The 6,366-nt window shown below is 44.3% G+C and overlaps 1 pseudogene; it reads left to right on the plus strand.

The window, feature by feature from the left end:
* The first annotated feature begins 474 nt into the window (after window positions 1-474).
* On the plus strand, window positions 475-3,224 carry LOC134341502 (zinc finger protein 229-like; annotated as a pseudogene).
* The last annotated feature ends 3,142 nt before the right edge of the window (window positions 3,225-6,366 follow it).

Genomic DNA, 6,366 nt, shown 5'->3' on the forward strand with positions numbered 1-6,366 from the left:
TCAGAGAGTTTGATGGTCATTCCAGACACCAGCTCTGTGCCCAGTTATAAGATGATTTCTCTCTCCAACTTGGGTTGAATCTCACTGTAACAGTATGATGGCAGATCACACCTTGGCAACTCAAGTGATCTCATCTGAAATATTGTCTGACACCCGTTGATTCATTTTGTAAATATTTTTACAGGTTAAAAATGACAAGGAATTTGTCTCCCGGAATGTCGAACACAACACGCCAGTTTTGCTGTCTCTGTCCGGATATTTAAGAAGTGGAGCAAGTGATTCACTCGATCATCCTTCCTGCTCAGACTATGGGGAGAGATTCACTCAGTCGTTTCAACTGAAGATATATCAGCAAGTTCACACCGGACAAGGCCATTCATTTGTTCTGTGGGTGAGAAGGCATTCAGTTGGTCATCCCACCTGTGGACACACCGGTCAGTTTACCCTGGGCAGAGGCTGGTCATCTGCTGAATTTGTGGGGAAGGATTCACTCGGCCATCTTACCTAATGGCTCATCAGCGAGTTCACACCGGGGAGCGGCCGTTCACCTGCTTGGACTGTGGGAAGGGATTCATTAACTCATCTGACCTACTGAGACACCAGTCAGTTCACACTGGGGAGCGGCTGTTCACCTGCTTGGACTGTGGGAAGAGATTCACTTGCTCATCCCACCTGAAGCTTCATCAGCGGGTTCACACTGGAGAAAGGCCATTCACCTGCTCAGACTGTGGAAAAGGATTCAGTTGCTCATCCCAACTGAAGGTACATCAGCGAGTTCACACTGGGGAGAGGCCGTTCACCTGCTCAGACTGTGGGAAGGGATTCACTTCGTCATGTGTCCTACACAGACACGAGCGAGTTCACACTGGGGAGAGGCCGTTCACCTGCTCAGTGTGTGGGAAGGGATTCATTCGATCGTCCGACCTACAAGCACACTCATCTTTTCACACTGGGGAGAGGCCGTTCATCTGCTCCGACTGTGGGAAGGCATTCACTTGCTCATCCCATCTGAAGGTTCATCAGCGAGTTCACACTGGAGACAGGCCGTTCACCTGCTCAGACTGTGGGAAGGGATTCACTTCGTCATCTCAACTGAAGATACATCAGCGAGTTCACACTGGGGAGAGGCCATTCAGCTGCTCGGACTGCGGGAAGAGATTCCGTTGCTCATCCCAACTGAAGGTTCATCAGCGAGTTCACACTGGAGAGAGGCCGTTCACCTGCTCAGACTGTGGGAAGGGATTCACTTCATCATGTGTCCTACTCAGACACCAGCGAGTTCACACTGGGGAGAGGCCGTTCACCTGCTCAGTGTGTGGGAAGGGATTCATTCGATCATCCCACCTACAAGCGCACTGGTCTATTCACACTGGGAAGAGGCCGTTCACCTGCTCCAACTGCTTGAAGGGATTCACTTGCTCATCCCACCTGAAGGTTCATCAGCGAGTTCACACTGGAGAGTGGCCATTCACCTGCTCAGACTGTGGAAAGGGATTCACTTGGTCATCCCAACTGAAGGTACATCAGCGAGTTCACACTGGGGAGAGGCCGTTCACCTGCTCAGTGTGTGGAAAGGGATTCACTCAGTCATCCAGCCTACAGAAACACCAGCGAGCTCACACTGGGTAGAGGCTGATCACCTGCTCAGACTTTGGGAAGAGATTCTCGCAGCCATCTCCGCCGAATGTGCATCATTGAGTTCACACTGGGGAGAGGCCGTTCACCTGCTGGGAATGTGGGAAGCGATTCACTCAGTATTCTAACCTTATGTAATTCTCACTTCAGCTAGCAGCTTAATATAGAGGGTGGTAGCCCCCCAGCCCGGCCAAACTGAAGAAATCTTGTTTGGGTGGATGCTGCACGATATGTCCCCTGTTACAAATCAGCACCCCGAAATAACAAACAATACACAATATGTGATTAAACGATTGGGCTTTATAGTTCTTTCTTTGACTACAGGGCAAGTAAAGAAAAAATAACGAAGAAAGGCCCACTCTCTCCATTCATGTCTTCTCATCTCTCCCTGGCAAAAGACCGCAAAAATCTCTCTTTCAGACTCACAAGAAGAACAACATTTCTGTCATTGGATAGCCCTGCGTTCAAAAACCCTGTTATCTCTAGTCGTAACCTAAGCATTGCTGCTCTGGAGAAAACATTACCTCAGCAGTGAAGGGGAATAGACAGAAAGAGCAGAGCACCCCTGTGGCCATTCCCATCAACAATGTGTGTACCATTTTGGATACTGGCCTTTATAGATCAGAGCATTGAGTATAGGAGTTGGGATGTAATGTTAAAATTGTACAAGGCATTGGGAAGGCCAAATTTGGAGTATTGTGTACAGTTCTGGTCACCGGGGACGACCTGCCAGGGAGAAGTTGTAGTGGTTGTGTGTCTGGCACTGAGACTGGACCCTCAGCTCAGAAAGGAAGGAGGGACAAGAGGAGAGCAGTAGAGCTAGGGGATTTGATAGTTAAGGGGACAGATAAGAGGTTCTGTGGGAAAGATGGAGAATCCCGGATGGTCTGTTGCCTCCCTGGTTCCAGGGTCCACAATATCTCAGATCGAGTTCTTGGTATTCTCAGCAGAGAGGGTGAGCAGCCAGATGTTGTGGTCCACGTGGGGACCAATGACATAGATAGGAGTAGGGATGAGGCCCTGAAGAAGGAATATTGGGAGTTAGGGGAAAAAAGTTAAAAAGTAGGACCTCAAGGGTGGTAATCTCGGGATTGCTGCCTGTGCCGCGAAACAGAGAGGGTAGGAACAGGAAGTCATGGCTGTTGAATGTGTGGCTGAAGAGTTGGTGCAGGGGGCAGGGGTTCAGATTTCTGGAGCATTGGGATCTCTTCTGGGGAAGGTCTGACCTGTACAACAAGGACAGGCTGCACCTGAACTGGAAAGGGACCAATATCCTGGTGGGCAGGTTTGTTAAAGCCGTTGGGGAGGGTTTAAACTCGTTTGGTAGGGGGGTGGGAATCAGAATGTGAGTGCAGAGATTAGGGTAGAAGGACAAGGGCATGATGCTATGTGTTCTGAGTTGGTGAGGAAGGACAGGCAGGGGACAAAATGTAAGTGTAGCCAGTTCGAGGTGTTGAAATGTGTCTATTTCAATGCTAGGAGTGTTAGGAATAAATGGGATGAACTTAGAGAATGGATCAGTACGTGGAACTATGATGTGGCCGTTACTGAAACTTGGCTGGAGGAAGGGCAGGATTGGCTGATGCAGGTACCGGGGTTTAGGTGTTTAAAAGGAATAGGATGGGAGGTAGAATGGGGGGGGGGCGGGGGGGGCGGAGTAGCATTACCAGTCAGGGATTGTATCAGGGCTGTAGAAAGGGAGGACGCTGCACAGGGAGTGTCCACTGTGGTTGGAAGTCAGAAAGAGGAAGGGATCAATCACTGTGCTGGGAGTAGTCTATAGGCCCCCAAATAGCCCTCGGGACACCGAGCAGCAGATAAGCAGGCAGATTTTAGAATGGTGCAGGAAATACAGGGTTGTAGTTATGGGTGATTTCAACTTCCCTCATATTGACTGGCACCTCCTGACTGCAAGGGGGATAGATGGGGCTGAATTTGTCAGGTGTATTCAAGAAGGATTCCTGACACAGTATGTGGACCGGCCAACGAGAAGAGAGGCCATACTGGATCTAGTTCTGGGTAATGAACCTGGTCAGGTGGCAGACCTCTTGGTGGGGGAGCATTTTGGTGAGAGTGACCACAACTCCTTTAGCTTCAGCATAACTATGGAAAAGGATAAAAACAGACAAAATGGGAAAGTGCTTAACTGGGGAAGGGCTAAATATGAAGGGGTGAGGCAGGAACTAGCGAGAGTAAATTGGAAACAGATGTTGAAAGGTGAAAACACAGAAGTAATGTGGAGGAAGTTTAGGGACCACTTGTGCTGGGTTCAGGATAGGTTTGTCCCACTGAGACAAGGAAAAAGTGGTAGGAAAAGGGAACCGTGGCTGATGAAACACGTGAGGCAACTCGTCAAGCGGAAGAAGGAAGCATATGTTAGATATAAGAAGCAGTCAGAGCCCTGTTGGTCGCTTTTCGATTGCTCCTACCCTGTTTACTTAATTGTCTCCTACCAGTCTTTGTTTTGAAACCTTATTATAATACTTCAATACCGCTTTACTGTGGCTGGGAAAAGAACCAAAGCGTTTGCAAAAGGAATAGAAACAGAAGATGATTCCCCAGTCACTTTGGATTCAATCAGTGACTTCCTTAAACGGCAAAAGTAGGAATTCTCTGAGGAGTTTCAACGGCTTAACAGCAAATTGGATACAATTCAATGAACTTTATTTGAGCATGAGAACCAAATTCAGGAGAATACTGCGAAGCTAATGACACTTGAAGAGGACGTTGAAGATGCAATTAAACTCTGCAAAGAGTTATCTTTATCCAATGATAAAATGCTGAAAAGGATCTTCAGTCCCAAAAATAGAAACAGGAGAAATAACTTGTGAATCCTGGGTCTTGAAGAATCAATTGAAGGCGCTGACCCTACGAAGTCTTTGCAAACTTTCTCAAGCGGCTTTTCCCTGCTTTATTCACTTCCGATCTGAAGCTCGATCGAGCTTTTCGCTCTCTGACTTTGAAGCCATTTTCCTCGGCGGCGAAACCCAGATCGATCGAACTAACCTTTCAGGAGTTTCGTATTAAGGACCTTTTATTTCACCACACCCAGAGACAAGGAATGATTGATTTCCAAAATTACATGGTTAGATTTGTGGAAGACTATTCATCTGATATTTTGACTGATTGCATGAAATATAAAGAAGATATCTCGGAATTTTATAATGAAGGATATAAACCATCCCTTCAGTTCCCCGCACGTCTGTGTATTGTTTTGAAGAACAGATTGCGAAAAAGAATCCATTCAGTTGAAGATGCAAAGGAGTTTCTGAAGGATGAAGTCTAAAACTTATATTTCTTATTTGATCAAGTTTTTTTCTTCTGTTAATATGAATTTGAAATAAGGTTTCATTAAGCTTACATTCTGGCTGTTCATATATTGTCTTTTGTTATATATTTTTTTGATACTACTTTATTTTATCTGTTTTTGAGGCTTTATTTTAATACAGCTTACTTTGAATTTGTTTAAAGTGATCCTTTCGTATTTCCGAATACCGAGTTATTTTACTTTATATGTTGTGTCTTGGTAGGGACATAATGACCTTGCAGGACTGGAGTTTTTTTTTCTGTCAACAGGATTTTTGGGGGCCGGTACTTAGTTCTCAGCTCGCTGACTGTCTATTGGTCAGCTTTCTCGCTTTGGGTAGGGGAGGGGGTAGGGCCTATTTCTCTCTGGGAGCTGTATTGGGTTGAATATATGATTGTTCATTTGAATACCTTACTTTACCGTTTGCTTTCTAGTTTTAATAACTTATGGCCAGATCTTTTAATTACTTGTTGATTGGTATTTAAAATGGTTCGAAGTATTAACCTGTTTAGTTTGAATGTGAAAGGGCTGAATCACCCCACCAAAAGGAACAAAGTGTTTGCTTATATTAAAAAAAATAAAAGCACCCATTATTTATTTTTACAAGAAACACACATACACAGCTGTGATACTTACGTTTTTTTTACTGGGTGGAAGGATATGCAATTCCACTCTTCGTTTAAGGCAAAATCACGTGGAGTTTCGATTTTTGTAGATAATACAGTTTCCTTTATTCAGCATAAAGTTGTTTCGGGCCCTAACGGTCGATTTGTTATTGTATCAGGGAGTTTAGACAGTAAGTTGATTGTTTTTGCAAATGTATATGCCCCCAACATAGATAATCCAGGATTTTTTGAACGTCTATTTTCATTTTTTCCAGATTTGCGTACTTACACCCTTGTGATGGGAGGAGATTGTAACAGCTGGTTAGATCCAGTATTAGATCGCTCATTTAGTAAACCAGCCACACTTAATATATCAGCTTTGTTTATCCAATCTTTTCTAACTAAATGTGGTATAGTTGATGCTTGGCGGTTTCTTCATCTGACGAACAGGGAGTATTCTTTTTTCTCTCATGTCTATCATTCTTATACCAGGATTGACTTTTTTTTTATTGTTAGTCAAATGATTCCATTAGTTCGATCGATTGAATATAAAGAGATTGCTATCTCTGACCACTCTCCTGTAATTCTATCTTAAAATCTTGCTGGTCCTATTCCCATGAGTAGATTTTGACGCTTTAATTTAACTCTGTTATCCGATGAGGATTTTTAAAAAATTTATGGAGAATCAAATTACTCTTTATTTTTGAAGAAAATACGTCGGAAGAGTCGTCTAGCCTTATTATATAGGATACTTTTAAAGCATACATCTGGGGTCAAATTATTTCTTATATTGCAAACATCATTAAAGAAGCTAACAAA

The sequence above is a fragment of the Mobula hypostoma genome, unplaced genomic scaffold (assembly GCF_963921235.1).
Source record: "Mobula hypostoma unplaced genomic scaffold, sMobHyp1.1 scaffold_100, whole genome shotgun sequence".
In the NCBI taxonomy this organism is placed as follows: Eukaryota; Metazoa; Chordata; class Chondrichthyes; order Myliobatiformes; family Myliobatidae; genus Mobula; species Mobula hypostoma.